Raw genomic sequence first — 16700 nt, forward strand, 5'->3', positions numbered from 1 at the left:
TGTTCCCGTGTGACATCTGATGGAGCCTGGATTTTTTTGCTGTTGTTGTTGCTGTGTTTCGATGATGGTTTGTCCCGAGAAGGAACAGGAACGTGTTAACAGGCGCATTGGACGAGTGCGCCCGCACTGTGGAATTGGGCGTGAGAATGGAGCTAGCTAGTGAGCTAGAGCCGCCTGATCTAATCAGTTAGTCAACAAAGCAAGCAGGATGGCGCCGCAGGATTGTGACTACTCGAGAGTTTATAGAAAGCTTTTGCTGCCGTGTCTGTAAGTGTTTTAAAGGCGCCGGCGACATTCCATGTGGCCACCTTTTGGCTCTGAAAAGTATCTTAATACTGCACTTAGCTTGCACAGGCTAAGTAACCCTGCTGCTGGTGCTAAAAGCTTCTACAGACTTATGGACTGTGGACTTATGGCCTCGAAAAACTACGGCACTACTATAACCCAACCCACCAAAATCGATCGAGGTGTGTGGTTCTCCTTCCCCGTGCATCGCTTAGCCGTCCGTGCTGTGGAATGTGCTGCAATGGGTTTGAATGCAACATTTTCGTTCCGTTCCGTTCCGAACACCACACGCTCACTAACCCGGCGACTTCACAGTAGCTTTTGATCTCTTTGAAAATTTCACCAAGAGCGCCAACCAGCACCACCAATTCGAGTGCCGGCGATGGAGAAAAATCTCGAGCACGTAGTCTGCCGGGGGTCCTCCCATTCCCCCCCACCAACCGGGACAGGGGTTTGGAAAAACCCGCGAAAAGGCACGAAAGTTCCCAACATCATATCCCCCCTCATCCCGAAAACTCGAATGTTCCTTTTTGCCTTCCTTTTCTGCCGTCCGGCAGCCATGCAACACACTCAATGCTGTGCACCACCCCGAGTGTGTTGCAGCAGTGTTCGTGCCTGTGGTTTTGGATGTGTCCCTAGGGTGGTGATAACCTCCGTAGTAGCATCGATCGGAAATCGATCGGAACTAGGAGGGAGGGGAAGAGATGGGCGCGACAAAAAGCGGAACCGATTGAACTCTGAAGCTCTAAATACACGAACCGTGTCGACGCTCCCGAGCTCTCACAGCGCGGTGTAGAGGGTCTGCTCACGTAGAAAACGTTCGCCAGATGGGTGTTTAATTTGCTGTTTTGGAGGGCATCCTCGGAACCGTGCCGCCGCCTCCCCCAGAGTGGTGGTAGTGGTGTGACGCTCATAAATTTGCTAGTAAAATTCAACGTTTTTCCCCGCTGGCTGCGGATGTAGATTACGCTTACGAAAGCCAGGCGAGGGTTACGACCAAACATACTGCATCTTGGTTTCATAAAATGGGCTTCTGGGTGCAGCGTTTCTTAAACTGCTCATTCCATTGTTGGTCCTTGTGCATATTGGGCGCTATGGAATACAACCCATACACACACACACGTGCGCGCGGCTTCTTTAAATATCCACAACGGTGGCCACATCGGAGTAAACAATACTCTCTAGCGATGGCGTGAACGGGAGGAGCCTGTGAAGGGTACCACCGTTTGCGGTTTCTAATTATGCTTCAAATGAGCGGCTTTCCAACACCTAGCTGCTGTATTTGTACGTGTGTGTATGTGTGTATGTGTGTGTGTGTGTGTGGTGTAGTGTACGGGGAAATGTACCGGAAATTGAACTGCTGTTTTCCCGTGCAGCACGCGCAGCGAGGAAACCTTTGGGGGCACACTAATAAATGGTTTATTTGCAGTTTCGAAACCACAACCACTGTATGTGTGAATAATGAAGTATGAAGTTCACAGGTTACGGTTCCGCTGGGTTAAAAAAACACCCTCTAGCTACCTTTTCCTTTCCTCGCGCACGGAATAGTGTCTCGCGGAAATAAAGGTTTATTATTAGCGACATCTAGTGGCTTCTCGCGCACATCACGCCGTTGTTGTTGTTGGTGGTGGTGCTGGTAGTTCCAAGCTCAATCCCGGAAATGGCACGAATAATGATGAGCGCGGAGAGAGCTAGGCTGGGATGGGATGCTGCTAATTGAATGAAACCCCACCCATCACTCTTGCTGCTGCTGCTGCTCTTTCCTTGTTTTCCGCCTCCTACAAAGTGGTACAATAAACACAAGGCCGTTCGATAAGGACTAGGAGGGATACCTTGCTAGACGTGCCCTTTGTTGTCGTAGTTGTGGAAAATTTGTGGCCCCATAATGAAAGGAGGCTGCGCTCGCCCTCCTTCCTCGCGAAGCATCGATTATCGCGACCGGGGAAGCCCGCTTGCAAGTAATCGTCTTGCCGGCAAAGTAAACGTAACAGCAACCCATCTTGGTTGGTGGTACTAGGACGGGTGGTGTAGTACACACAATCGCTTCCATCATCGCCTCCTTTGTTGTTATTGGTTGGTTGGTGCCCGGGTGGCGACAACGACTTGCTTACGGGCCTGGGTCCTGTAGCAATTCGTCGCCATCCACAACCAACCGTCCATCATTTACCGTTAAGTGTTGTGATTTGTGCCCCTGTCGGTGGGGAATTGTTTTTGGCCAAATGGGAGAGGAAAGGAGCGCCATCGGCCTTTGGGTTGTGTTGGTGAAGGGCTTTCCACGATTGTAAGGGTGATGGTGCGATTGATTAAACTGTTCTCACCTTCTTCTCACCTGCCTCGATGCCGCGAGCGCTAAAGCAACGTAATTTAAATACGTAATTCACTCGAAAGAGAATGGGGCCAGCTTATGGTGGTGCTGAGATGAGATAAGTTCGATTACATAATGAATGAATGCAAATTTGTACAGTTTACGGTACGTTTCAAGATAATTTAATTGTTAAAGTAGTTTAAAATCGGCAGGAAGACTCAAAAAAGGCTATTACAAGTTAGTAATCATTGCTCGTAATTGCACTCTACCTTAAAAGTCTGCCAATGGTATGCCGATTGCCTAGATGCAGGGGCATGAATAGAACAAGTTGGAATAGAACAAGTTGCATGGTAGGAATTTTAGTGCACAACTAAATGCTTACGATCGCAAAATAATTTAACTTGATGATGAGCTCATAGAGAGCATTCAAACTGCGGTTCTTGTTTTAGTGATATTTGCGCGAAAGCTCATAACATCCACGGTAGCTATACGAACCGAAAAGGAATTCATATGTGTGTGTGTTTGTGTATGTGCTTGTGTGCATTGCTGTCTCTCATCCATATCGAAAGTTATGTCCTCGTAAACTGCTGTAAATTATGCACCTTTCATCAACACCGGGGGGAGGGGGGGAATTTCAACGACCCTTTCTCTCCCATTTATTCTGAAAATCGAACCACACTAGCGCCCCGGATGAATGCAACGTGCGTCGTGCCGTTAGAGTGTGTGTTAGTAGTATCAGTGGATTCCCCCTCAGGAACTATAAATTCATCCGCTTTACGAACAGCCGTCACACGAACAGCCGCGCACACCACCCAAGTTTCCCAAGAATCGATGCGCCCAAGAGTTGCGAGCTTGGAAAATGCATCCATTGCCATTCCAGCTAGGAAAGATGCGACGAGAGAGAGAGAGAGAGAGCAACGAGGAGGGGCAGGCAATCCCTATCGAATTTCGAGCACACACACAGAGGAGTGCCAGCGTTCTGCTCGAGTTTGTGGTGATGCAAGTTAAGCGATGCCGAATCATCGTTTTTCGGTAATATGTCGGTAATATGTCGGCGGGAATGGGGGGGGGGGGGGAGTCCACAAATTTCCCAATCCTTATTCAATTTACCATCAACTATTCCCGTTCCACGTGTGCGTGTATGAGCAGCCACCACGGTACATCCAATTTATCATAGAAAAAAGGGAAACAGATGTACGAGACAAACCTGAATAGCGCCGGGAATCGATGAATTTGCGATGCTTTTGTTTGCCAAATTTTAATTGCCCTTGCCTAAAAAGGGTGAGCGCCAGCCTTCTATCATCATCATCATCATCATGCTGTTTCGCTTCGGGTTCAATTTCGAATCGGGCGTGAGCTTACTAAATTCTCGGGAAAACTCGGGAAATTAATGTCCATAAACAAGCACTTCTTATCCCCCCCCCCGCCTTCTGTTTGATGAAAATGATTAAAACATTTCCAATAATCGGTCAGAGTATTGAAAACAAAATTAATTTGAAATATTTCGCTCCAATCCCAACCGGATTCAGTTGCGCCGGCCCCACACAAAAGCAGCGCGCGAATGCGCTCTCTGTGTCCTTTTCGGAGGAGATATTCGGCCCGGCGGCCACCACCAAAACGTGCCAACTGGACCGCGAACGATTGAGAGAGAGAGAGGAAGAAATGTCCTTTCCATCATCTATTCCCTCCCCAGGGACAAATCCGAGAAAAACCGCGGAACCGGGAAAACTCGACGGTAAAATCAGTGGACTATTTTCCGGAAATCAATATGTAAATTACGACACACAACTATGCGCTGTCGATGGGTGTTGTTGTTTTTTTGCCTACCGGAAGTGTCCCACGATGGACTGAGGGAGAACGGGAGTGTGTTCATCGATAATGAAGTGTCAATAAAATCGTATTATAAATGTTTGATCAAGTCACAAGTCGGTGGTTTGCCATTCGATGGGCCGATGGGTGATGGGAGGGAAAATGCGATTAATAACCCCCCACCGCCATACAATTTGTACATTTTCACTTTCATTTAATCGGTTTCATGGTCCAGCTTCACCGGGTTGTGGAGGAGGGGGTCAGTCACTATGGGGGGGGGGGGGTGTGGACGGTGATGCAAAATAAACAAATTAATAAATTCCAATTTGATGGGAATCATCGGGGAGGCGGCTCACAAACAGTGTTGTTGATGAGCGAAGTGGTCATAAAAATCGAAGTTGTGCGCCTTCTTCCCTTCTTTTGGTGGGTGAGTTTGGGTGGATTGGACACATTTTGGCACAACTTTGTTTAATCCCGACGGGAGGGGGAAGAGTTGGGTTGTGTGTGCTGAAAAGAAATGTAAACGTTTAAAAGAAAAGAACTCGCCTTTTTGTTATGACGATCCCTTATTTTGCCATTTTCAATTCAGGGCAGACAAATGCCACTCGCCCTCCCCTCCCCCAAAGCACGGTGAGGGTCTCTGGGTCTGGTCTCTGGTGCTGCGTTTTGCGCCGATGATGAAACACGACGTTCTTTGTTTGCTGCGGCCGTAATTTATGCATTCGTAAACAGATCGTAAAACCCTGCCCCTGCTCTCTCGCCGGTTCGGTTTGTGTGTTTTCTCCGGCAGCTTTGTGACGTTGCTGCAGACTCCTCCTTTGCCCGGGTTTTTCGGGAACTTTCCGGGATGGAGGTGTGTTTCGCGCAATTTAAATTCAACCACCAACCAAGGCGAGAGCAGAAGAGGAGGACTGCTCCAGACACACACACTCACTCAGTCAGTCGCAGAGAGTACCACAGATTGTGGATCACTGAACCTTCTAATGATAGGCCGTATTATAAAGCGCACCACCCGATCCCCCACCACTTTCGGCATAATCCTCCGGGCCCTCCGGCCTCAAACCGTACAGAACACATTTCGTGGATATGCAAATAATCTGCCCTCTCCCTTCTCCACATCCCCCTGGAGGGGTTCGAAATTGAATTGGATCCATCCATGCTTTCTTTTACTCCTTTTTCTGGATGAAGCGGAGAGCAGAGTGCCGAAGATGGCAAGATTCATTCCACACTGCCGTAAAGATAGCTAGAACGTAAAGACATAGCTCCAAATTGGTTTCGGCTCTATTAGGGGCACTCCCGAGGGAGACGATGTGCGGATGTGTGTGTCTGTATCCGTTGATTACCGTAATCAGTTGAAGAAAGTAAATTATGAAGCAAAGTGGCACTTCAGGTGACATTCCAAAGCGGCAAAGAGGAAAAGAAGAGGAGGAGTATTCCAAGGCACACTTTGGTAATCATTTTCCTTACATTTCCTTCTCAGCGTACTTTCTGCTTGGCCGCTTTATTTTGCTTATTCAGTGGATGTCAAGTAATGCAAGTATGCCATGCTTTGCAGGAAATCCTGTGATGTAAGATTGATTGATTTTTCGCTTCGCTACCACCCAGACCAACAGTGTCGCTTTGTCTTGGTGGAAGTAAGTGGGTTGAATTAATTCTGTTTTGAGCTCAAAGGATAAGGTAAATATTTTTCAAATAATTGACATGCAAAAGCAAGTAATATTGATGGCCCTGTAGCTTGAGATGAAACACGAAGAACAAGTAACAACTGTCAACTGATAGTGTATACAAGTATTGCCAATGCTCTCGTTGCAGATTATCTAAAGTTCCCTTAACTCCTTGCAGAAGATTGCGCTTTTAGGTTGCATTGTCTTGTCATGCTTCCCAGAAAATGGTTCTCGCCTACCATCGCACAAAGGTTTATCTCTTCATCTTCCCTCCGACTGGTGATTGCAGTGAAAACAAGCATCTTAAACCAATCGGAACCTTTGGCCTATCAATCGAAAAGAAATACTTTAATCAAACCAATTGCCTTAGAGAGAGATAGAGAGAGTGAGAGTGAGATGCTTTTAACATCGGTTTCGTTTGATCAAAAAACCCCATCGGCCGGTCGGCTGGAAATGAATTGCTGTGAAGATTTGTAAACACACAATTGTGCACAAGAGCCGAGAAAACGGACCAGCCCCCACCAAGAGGGAAAACCATTCAATGGTGAAGGAGAAAACAACCAACCCAAGAAAATAAACCCGAGAAGGATGAAAAGGTCTCTCAGGCGACAACGACGACGACGACGACGGCGTTATTGAGCTGTAAATCTTCGTTTTGTCATGTGCCCGTCCAAACCAAACATTGCGAAACGGATGGGCCTTTTATCGATTGATCCCTGGACCGGACTGCCAGCCTCCAGCTAGTGTGTGTGTGTGTGTGTAGTCCCGTACATACACGTCCATGCCCTTTTTAGCCTGTATGCGAGTGCGAGGGGGAAAGAAGAAGAAGACGTCATCCAGGCGAGTAAACCGAGAATTACAAGGCAGACCGATGCTATGCTCCGCTGAACACTTTTGGCACCTTTTGCCTTTGATGGGCCGGCACTGGGTCGGTACACACACACACATCCGCCGACCATACAGTGGGATTTGGAGTGGGGGTAAAGGTTGTACTCAATACACAGCACTAGCAGCGTTTTTGTCCATCCCTCGGGTTCTGGATAATACGTTGCGCCACTACGCGAATCCCTTACCCGGAAGCTGTGCTGTGCTTGCTATCGCCATTGTATCGTCACTCACGCAAAACGGCCCTCACAATGTTCTTCAGCGTCGATACACCACGGCGAGCGGCGGGCTCGTGACTGACGCCCCAGGTCATCCGGACTGGATCCTAGGTTCAGGATGTGGATCAAACTTCACTGCGCGACAGACGAATTCTTCACCAACCTTCATAGTCATAGTAGTGGTTGGGGGGACCACCGTTGGGGGAGCAGCCCCTACCACACGTCGTGTTTATTCGATGCCGCCCTCAGGATGAAACGCGTTGACAACGCGCGGGAACAATGTGTATGACCCTGCCGTGGTGTGGGGTAAGGCCCGAGCTCGAGCTCTCTCGTGAGCTTGACAGCTTGCAAGTTGCCGGCAGCGGCAGCATGGTTGTAGTAACACACATCGCTCGAACGCGCTCGGTTGACACTTTCAGGAATCTAGCTTTACGACGATGTGCGTGTCGACTAGTTTGAGAGCAGAGGGAGGGAGATATAGAGAGAGAAAGAGATGGAGAGAAAAAAAGGATATTGGGCCAGATACACGTGCCGCAGAAGATTCATCTCGAATCGAATTACAGTGTATTTAATCATCGCAACACATGAATGGTACACATAGGTAAATATTGTTCTGAAGTCGTTATTTGTGAGCGTAAAACTAAATTAAGATCAACCACTAGTTGACACGAAATTCGGTTATGTCACTAGGTTGGTCGTAACAGAGTCTAACCTTCCTTCAACAGGACCTCAAAGACTAAGTTGCGTTTTCCTGCAACTGTAATGCAAATGTTACAGTACGTTTCGTCATGATTAGTTTGCCGTCAGTTAGTTAGTTTACGCTCAGAAACTGACGCCTATTACACCTTCCGGATGATGGGATGTTTAGCAAAAATGTGTCGCCGGCAGGGAGTGGAGACCCATTGCTTTACAATTTTCACCATTCGTGCCTGATGATGGTCTGGTGTGTGTGTATAGGCCTAATCGAGACCTCCCATCAGCACTTCTTTACCTTAACCGCCCCATGCGTCCGTTCGCTCTATCTCCAAGGCACAAACCGCAGGCCTTCAGGACATTTGTCGTTCGTCGTGTTTCGGTGTAAAATTCGGCCTGAAAGACTCGTCTCCCGCATATCCAGTCGTCGGGTCGAGAGAATGAATGCTGCCGTCTTTCACAGGCTCTATACACTACAGTCTCTACACCCCGGAAGGCTAATATAGGCTGGAAGACGGTAGACGGTGGTGCTCTCTGCGCTTGTGTGTGTGCGCGCCATTCCTGTGACTTTTCGATGTAAAGCTCCCGTTTTGGTTGTGATTTTTGCTGATTGCTGAAGCCTCGGGGAAACAGAAAGGTTGGCAGAAGACCCCCCGAGCGTAAAAGGCAAATGTCAAAGAGTGTGTGTGTGTTTTTGTTGTGTGAAATGTATTCAACTTCCATCTTACCCAGTGCGAGTTTATCTTTTCATCGCGCTCCTCCATTCAAAGCAGGAGAAACAGTGCTTTTGAGGCATCTCATTTCATCTCCTACACAATTCGATATTTACATTCGTTCTGTTCATTTTTAGAGACATTCGACAACGCGGCGGCGGCAACGCCTGAAAGGACACTGACACGTGGTGTATGGTACTGGCGCGGTGGTTGGTGACCTTATTCTTCATCTTTCCAACCATAATCATTCCGACACATTGGCGTTCTGATGTGATGGAGGAGCCGCGGAGCGCACATCCATCCCAAGGCGGAACGGATTGGTTGTCTCACGTGCAATAGTCAAGTCATTATACGCCGCAAGAAGTAGTTGAGAGGACGGCATGGCTGAAGAATTCAGACGCTTCAGAGCAGACACAAATATGCGCACGACATCATCATCATCATCATCATCATCAGTAGTATCAGCCACCCCGCGTATCAGCCATCCGTTGATCCGATGAGGCGTCGTTTGATAGCCGGAGAGTCGTTTGGATGTTGGATAGAAATATGCGAATTTCGGGCATGCATAAGTAGCCTACATCAGAGCGACATTTCCTCCCCTCCTCCCCACGATAAGGTTGGGGATGTGATGAGCTTTACTTGAAGCTTTGCACACACACACACATTAGACACCCCTCTGCGGAGAAGGGTTAGATGATGGATTTGGTGCGTCTTTCAGCTTAAATTCCAACGTTGAACTTTCGGTTCAAATTCACATGAATGTGTATGAATGGACAGAGGGGACAGAGAAAGGGGAAGCGTCACGGCGGGGACCAACGCTTTGTCTGCACAATTTAAACGTTTAATAGAGCATGTACGCCTGTGTGGTGTTTCGGAAACTGTCCCGCTTCGAATTCGAGAGAAGAAGAAAAAAACGTCCTGATACGAGCAAATTGGCAAAAAGCGCTTCACTCGTGGCGGTGGTGGAGAAACGGGGGAGCTTTCGCGCTGCTAATTAGAATGGTTAATTAATGAGAGCGCTTTTTAATCGGACGTCAAGCCCCCCCGCTGAAACCCGTTCACGCGAGTGGGGTTGGGTAGGTGGGTGGGTGATTGGAGTAATTCGGTGTCGGAGGTGCTGTTTTCCATTGGTGCTGCTACGCCTCCGCCAATTATGTATCGTATTTGAACCAACGGCAGGGAGGGTATTTTCTCTCGTTTTTAGTTCAGGCAATTTAACATTTTAACGACGCGCGTTGGAATGGGGGAAAATTGTAAAAAAGGTCGTTTTTTCAGGCACGGCGCAATATGTCAATTGAGTGGAAAATATTGACTTTTAACCCGTTTCAAAAAGGATCAAAAGTCACGATTCAATCACATCAACCACAAACAGTTTAATGTTTCACCATTTTGAAACCGTTTTTGTGCGACATTTTGTGGTATGTCTGATTTTGTGTTGTACTTACTAACATCGAAATGAGCACAAAGCATATGAATTCCTTAAAGAAGCCCGTTGGCTTTTCTTGCCTGCTCTTTCAAGCGCGAACTAATATAAAGCCTGTGCCGGTACTGGTAAGCGAAGCTCTAGTGCGTGAAGAACGTGTCACAGGATATTGTTGAAAGGTGTTGTTCCTTTTTTTCACGCCACGCCAAGCAATTGGTGGTGCACCTTTGTTTGTTTGTGTGGTACATTAACAAAAGCCCTGCCTCATTACTTACACTTTTGTGGCTTTCTGCTGCTGCTGCTGCTGCTTCCATTGCAAACAGGTGTGGGGCTTGAATTCGAATTCGAAGGCTATAGTTTGGCTTAGTGGCGGTAAGGTTTCGATGAAAAGGAAAACATTTTCACAGGAAACAGAGGAAGTAAGATACAAATCGTAAGGCAAATTGCATACATTAAGGCGGTTTTCGCCCCTTGGTAATGCTGATTGAACGTAACTGGGTCATAGTTGTTAGATCGGTTGTTCGGTGCCATTCCAATAACGTTCCTGTGTGAGAGAAAGGCTGTGAGCTCGCTGACAAAACAATGTTTCATTCAGTTCATCAAATGAAGCTTATATTGTTACAGGCTTCCCGTATGACAGTGCCCCACAGTACAACAATGAATCAATTCAATGCTCTCAACGCTTTTATTGTACCAAACTCTGCCATCCCTCCTCGACTGTTGGGCAATATCGTATAAAGGTGCACCGAGGTGGAAATGAAAAAAAAATGCACCACACACACACACACACGCACCAGATGGAAAGCGGCGGAAACTCCATCCGGTTCCAGCAGACTGCGAGCCATATTACGAAAGCGAATCGAATTCAATGGGAATAGGGAATGGAGTTGCTAACTTTATTATCGACTGCAAAACACTCGCACACACACATACACACCCATGTACACCTTTGTGTCGATGGGGGATGATAAAAACGGATTCCGAATCGATTAAACTTTGTGCTGCCCTATTGGAAAAGGGGGGAGTGAGTGAACCAATGAAGAGATGAGCGTGTAGTAGGTGGATGGCGGAAGGCGTAATTGGTCACTTGAGCTGTGTCGTGACCCTACCGAGAGAGGGTATCTAAATCTATTGTTTGAAAGTATAAAGGTCTCAAGTGGAAGCAAAAAAGAGAGCAGTGAAAACCCCTCAAATGGTACCCAATCGATACACAATTGATTATTAAAAGCTTTTATGGTTTGCAACTTATTACTTGTTTATTTTACAAATTAAATATTACATAAAATAGACGCGTTTACAAGACACGCACTGTACGAGATAAAACGGGACGAGCACGCGCTACGTCCGTCCGGGTCGGCGGATAAAAGATGAAGAGACCGATCCCGAGCCCTTCATTCCCGAACTTAGTCGAGCAGCGCCGAGCTTAGCCGAACGCGTACGTCAAGCCCTTGTCACGTGGCGACAGGGTTGAGTAGCGGTGCTGCGCTCAGTTTTCCCAACAAAAGCTAATTGTTAAAACTCTGAAACCCACCCCTTGTGTGGGGTGGAGATGAGGAAATAACAATCGAAATAGAATGCTGGGGGGGAGTAAGTGAGATAGGAAGCCTTGTTCTCGGAGCCTTTTGGGAATGATTTATTTATCAAAAACTCCATCCCAATTGCAAGCGACTTGCTCCTGTTTTTTTTCTGATGGAAATTTGTATTTCTTAGGAAGAGAAAAGAATGTAACAAACCCATAAACACACACACGCACATTACATCGCAAAATCGTAAATCGCAAAACGCGTGCAAATATTGTTCCGTTTCCGCCGCTCCATCAAGATGCCGCGCGCGCGCTCCGACCAACGGCAATGTGTGTGTGTGAGGGGTAAAGAGAAGGGGTTCGATTCACAATTCTTCTTCCGTTTGCTAATCTTAGCAACCGTATTCCTGTCACGTTTCATGTGTGTGTGTATTGAGTGCATTTGAAGTCCTCTGGTTTCTATGTGTAGGGAGAGCGAGAGAGAGAGAGAGAGAGAGAGAGAGAGAGAGAGAGAGAGAGAGAGAGAGAGAGAGAGAGAGAGAGAGAGAGAGAGAGTTCAACATGTGATGGAGGTACAGGGCAGATGAATGATGGTTTGAATGAGTGAGGGGATGGGTGTAAACAAAATTCGGCACTTACTGTGTGCTGTTGCGTAGCGTTTGCTTCGGTGTGCTGTACGTGAGTGTGATGTATGTGCACCGTACTGTAGCAACATAAACATGGAAATTCTTTCACAAATTTGCACTCTTTTACGTGCTTGTTTTTATTTTAGACTTTTTTTTGAATGAAGCCAATGTGACTGAAAAAAACCCTCAACAAACAAACACAAACAAACACATGAAATAAATGTTCAAACTCATCAATCTTTGTGTGGGGTGTGTTGATTCTACCCCACCCCCTTCACCAGTAACTGCGGTGTCGCGGTTTTTTATGCTGTAAATCGCTTTTCGACCACACCACACACTTACTCATCAAAAAAGAAAAAAACCATCTGGTTGTGGTGGTGGTGGCGGTTGGTTAGTACACAGTGTGTGGTGAGTGAGTAGTGACTAGCGCGCAACTTTGGTGGAAACTTTGGAAGCGGTTTCCCAAAAAAAAAACTCCACTCCCAAAGTAATGGTGGGGCAAGGAGCGACGGGAGCAAAACCGCAACAATTCTGCGGACTTTACCCGGGGTTCACTTTTACGGCTGAGGGGAAAACAAAAAAGCAGACAAAAAGGAATGCTTTATAGGGCGCGTCCTGTGTGTGGGTTTGGATTGATTTAAGGAGGGGGGGGGGGGGTGAAGTAATTAGAAAACTAGTTTTAAGTGTGGATTTAAATTTTACTATTTTATTGCTTCTCCAACTTACTTTTATTCTCTTTTTTTTTCATTTCAGAACAAAAACAAAACAAAACGACACACCGAAATCTCTCCACCACCTGCAAGGGACGATCTTTCAGCAACATCCTTCTGTTGAACCTTGGAACAGACTTGCTGATTTTGGCTCTCTTTCTTTTTATCAAAAGCGACAAAACGAACACCGGTAAACCACAACGGACCGCAAACGGATGCCACCGTTGTTGCACACGTGTACAGTTTGAGTTAGTTGATAAGCTTTTAAATTGAGATAGGACAGGAAGGGGGTACTACCAGCAGACAGACAGGAAATAGATAGGGAAAGGGGCTTGCCTGGCTGCTCGCCTTAGCGTTCTCCTCTCCTTTAGTAGGTATTCTTCGTTCCCTTTTTTTTTGTTTTTGCTTTCCCTCTCATTGCTGAAGCTTTTATTTTGTATGAGTTTTTACGTTTTTACTATTACTAGCCCTCAGAATACAATTAAGTGATCTGCGTGTCTGCAAAACAATACTGGGCCGCTTGTATGTAATCCGTGCCGGAGATATCGTGTATGTGTAAGCGCAGCGTACCACCAAAGATTTTTATACGCAAAAACGGACGACATTCGTTACGCGCGTTTACTTTGCGCGAATAGAAGATTGAATTGTTTTCTCAAAACAGAGCTTACAAAGCTCTACACTGAACCCCACTACTAAACCCAAACCCGCTTTAGGCAGCAAAGGGTTTAAAGGTTTATTTACTCTATAATATTCTCACATTGCTTAGACTTCCCATTTAACAACGCGCAATAGACCCTTTTGTTTTATTTATTTTTAATTCAAGAAATTCAGGTGGTTGTCATAATTTTATAACGTAGAGACACAACACACAACATTCCCGACTCCAATTAGCTGCAATAGAAAGCTGTGTAAATCACATCACATCCTTGTACCATTTTGCTTTTAAGTGTAACATATACATCCACACAGTGCAATAGAGAGACAGAGAGAGCTAGAAACATCCATACAGTAGTGAAGAAACAGAATCAACAATGCCACAACAATGAAACAATACAACAAAATCAATCATATCACGAAATAAAATAAGAAATAGGAAAGAGAGAGAAAGAGAGAGAAAGAAACAAACAAACAAGTAATAGTAAACAAAAACACAATAACATACACACGAAATACTCCCTTAGGGCCAGTCAGTTGCACAATAGAAAATAAGTGAAACAACAAGACTCAGAGAGAAAGAGAGAGAGAGAGAGAGAGGGTGGCAGTTTTCCCCAGCAGCAACAGCAGCAGCAGAAGGTGTAAAGAGATTGTGAGGAAAAAGTGTTGTTTGTGTGAACATTAATTTCGTTAGCGGGCCCCCAACCATTTCGATCCTGGTTTTTACCCTTCCTTCCTACTTTTTTGCAAGGTTGATTACAAATTCTCCCACCGCGCTCGCTTGCTCAGTGACTTTTCAGTAAGGTAAAAGGGTAATATGGGAAGCAGCACACAAAACACCACACAACACACACAGAAAACGCGAAGCTTCAGTAGGCTTTGGAGCATTCGGGCCGCCTTTCCATCAAAATCCCGTCGAAACCACTGCACAAACCTTTTTCTCGTAGCGCAGAGACAAAAGGAGAATGAGAGAGAGAGAAAGAGAGAGATCCATCCTCTTCTCATCGAACTGTACTGTACGAATTTTAAGCTTTTGTGGTGAATGAGGTTAATTTAGTTATGCTTTTGCGGGTTCGAGCTCTCCGTGGAGCCCTTCGTTCGCGCTGTTTTCTATCCCCATCGTCCTCGCTCTTTCTCTCTCTCTCCCTTCCCTGCTTCGAAGGGATATCGTTCCTTAATAAGGGCACCGCGAGGGCATTAAAAACACAACCCCCCAACCCGTTCAGCGCACAATGAAATGAACCAAGAAGGGGTGGGGATGATGGATGGTGGTGGTGGACAGGGCGCCGCACAAGGAAATTAGAACAATTTATTGAGTGCGTTATGCGAGTGGGGGAGCGAAAAGGGAACGAACCACACACACACACACACCATATGGGGAAGGACAAGCAAAGGTTTCATTTGCTTCTGTTGTTGGTTTGTGCGTAAGGGAAAACGGTGTGATTCGCTAATTTTCGCCATAAATTTTCGATCCTTTTCGTTTGCCCAATCGCCCTCTAGATTACGGGATGGGAGGGAAGCTTTATCATCTGCTCGACGTGTAAGGGAAGTGGTTCGGAAAATGGGAGAAAATTCAATCAACTTTTGGAAAGGGGAAAGGTAAACGGCTAACCGCACACACACACACACCCAAAACCCATGATGCGGTTTACAGTGAGTTGTGCAGTGGCAGTGCTTTTATTATATCATTTCTTTGCTCAGAAGCGTTCATGTTACGATTTTTGATTTTGTTTTTTGTTTATGGTGTAAAAACACACAATACTTTACTACAAAAACCGGAGCATTTGAGCAATGAGAGCTCCACCACGCGGAACGAAAGCAAGAGTGCGCAAAATAGGGGGCAACGAGCAGCAGAGCAGCAACAAATTGCGATAAAACAACATAAATTAAACCAAAAACAAACAGGAAGAAAAGTATATTATGATACATAAATATACTCTACGCAAATGGAACGATAAGGAGAAAGGAAAAAAGCAGCGCATCCCCCCACAATTTGTATGTAGCGTTACTCCTAATAAAAGAATAAGCGCAACACACAAGTGATTAAAAGTAGTAGGATTGATACAAACAAATAAAGAAATACCGTATAGCGTTTTAGATTTGTAAGCAAGCATTACTTTTCAGGTAGAGAGGAAAAAGAAGAAGAAGATAGAGAGAAACAGAATCCGGCAGGCCATTTGTACAGTGAATCGAAGCATTTTGTTAGTGGTTAAGAGGGGTGGGAACAAGGGAGGAAGAAAGAATTAGGTTTTGGAGGACATGAAGCAAGCAACAAACAAACAAACACACCACGTTGTAATGCGCGCGAGTGCGAAATGCGCAACAAAAAAACAAAGATATATATGATATAAACAAATAAATTCTTACCGAAGTGGCAAGGCGCATGGAATGATATGAAAACCGCTCGCGTTTAGTATTGCGTTAATTTAAACAAAAAACAATCCGAAACTGTTCCGCTACGACAGCACCAGCCCACTGTTCAACGTGCAAAAATTTGAATTTCCCGTACGTACGCAGCCAGTGCGGAGTTGACCGGTCGCGCTGCTGGCTGCACGGCTGCATGCTCTCCTGGTACTTTAGCTTGAGAACAAGCCGAAATTGCAGGTTTCGCCGGGACCCGACCGGTACGGGAAAATTTGAATCGGAAAGTGTTTTCTTCCCATCTTCCCCCGCTGTTCCAAGCTGGCAAGTGTGACCGGGATGGCAAATGATCTAAAAACAAAGGGACGATCGGGCGCAAAATGCTGCCGCCTCTCGCCGCGGTGCATGTGCGCCGGTTAGCAACGGCCGAAAAGCAACCCGGTTTTTGGACGGAAGCGATTGTTTTTTTTTCTAAACCGAGCACAGTGGCGCTTCCACGGGACACCAGCTGTTGACAGTGTGCTTCAGGTTCGATTGTGCAGTGCGTATTGCATACCTTTTGGGCGTTTGTTCAGCGGATTGCATACCACACGGGCTGTAAGGTGAGATTTCTGTGTTTTCAAATAATGCGTGGCATTTTGTTTTCCAAACATCATTCTCATTTCAATATTCACAGTATGGAATTTTAATTCGTGATTTAAAACTTCATAAAATCAATCAGATCGATTCATTGGCGTAACTGAAGATTTACACTCTGAAAAAAAGGGAAATAAGTTTTGAAATAAATACACAATAATAATAATATTAATTATGTTTACATAAACCCATGGAA

General features: G+C 46.0%; 1 long non-coding RNA gene across 1 annotated transcript; it reads left to right on the plus strand.

Moving 5' to 3' along the window:
• Nucleotides 1-273: 273 nt before the first annotated feature.
• On the plus strand, nt 274-15907 carry LOC133395072 (uncharacterized). The gene is made up of 2 exons (XR_009767181.1): nt 274-4325; nt 12897-15907. It is a non-coding gene; the product is annotated as an uncharacterized LOC133395072 (long non-coding RNA).
• The last annotated feature ends 793 nt before the right edge of the window (nt 15908-16700 follow it).

The sequence above is a fragment of the Anopheles gambiae genome, chromosome 2 (genome assembly GCF_943734735.2).
Source record: "Anopheles gambiae chromosome 2, idAnoGambNW_F1_1, whole genome shotgun sequence".
Classification (NCBI taxonomy): domain Eukaryota; kingdom Metazoa; phylum Arthropoda; class Insecta; order Diptera; family Culicidae; genus Anopheles; species Anopheles gambiae.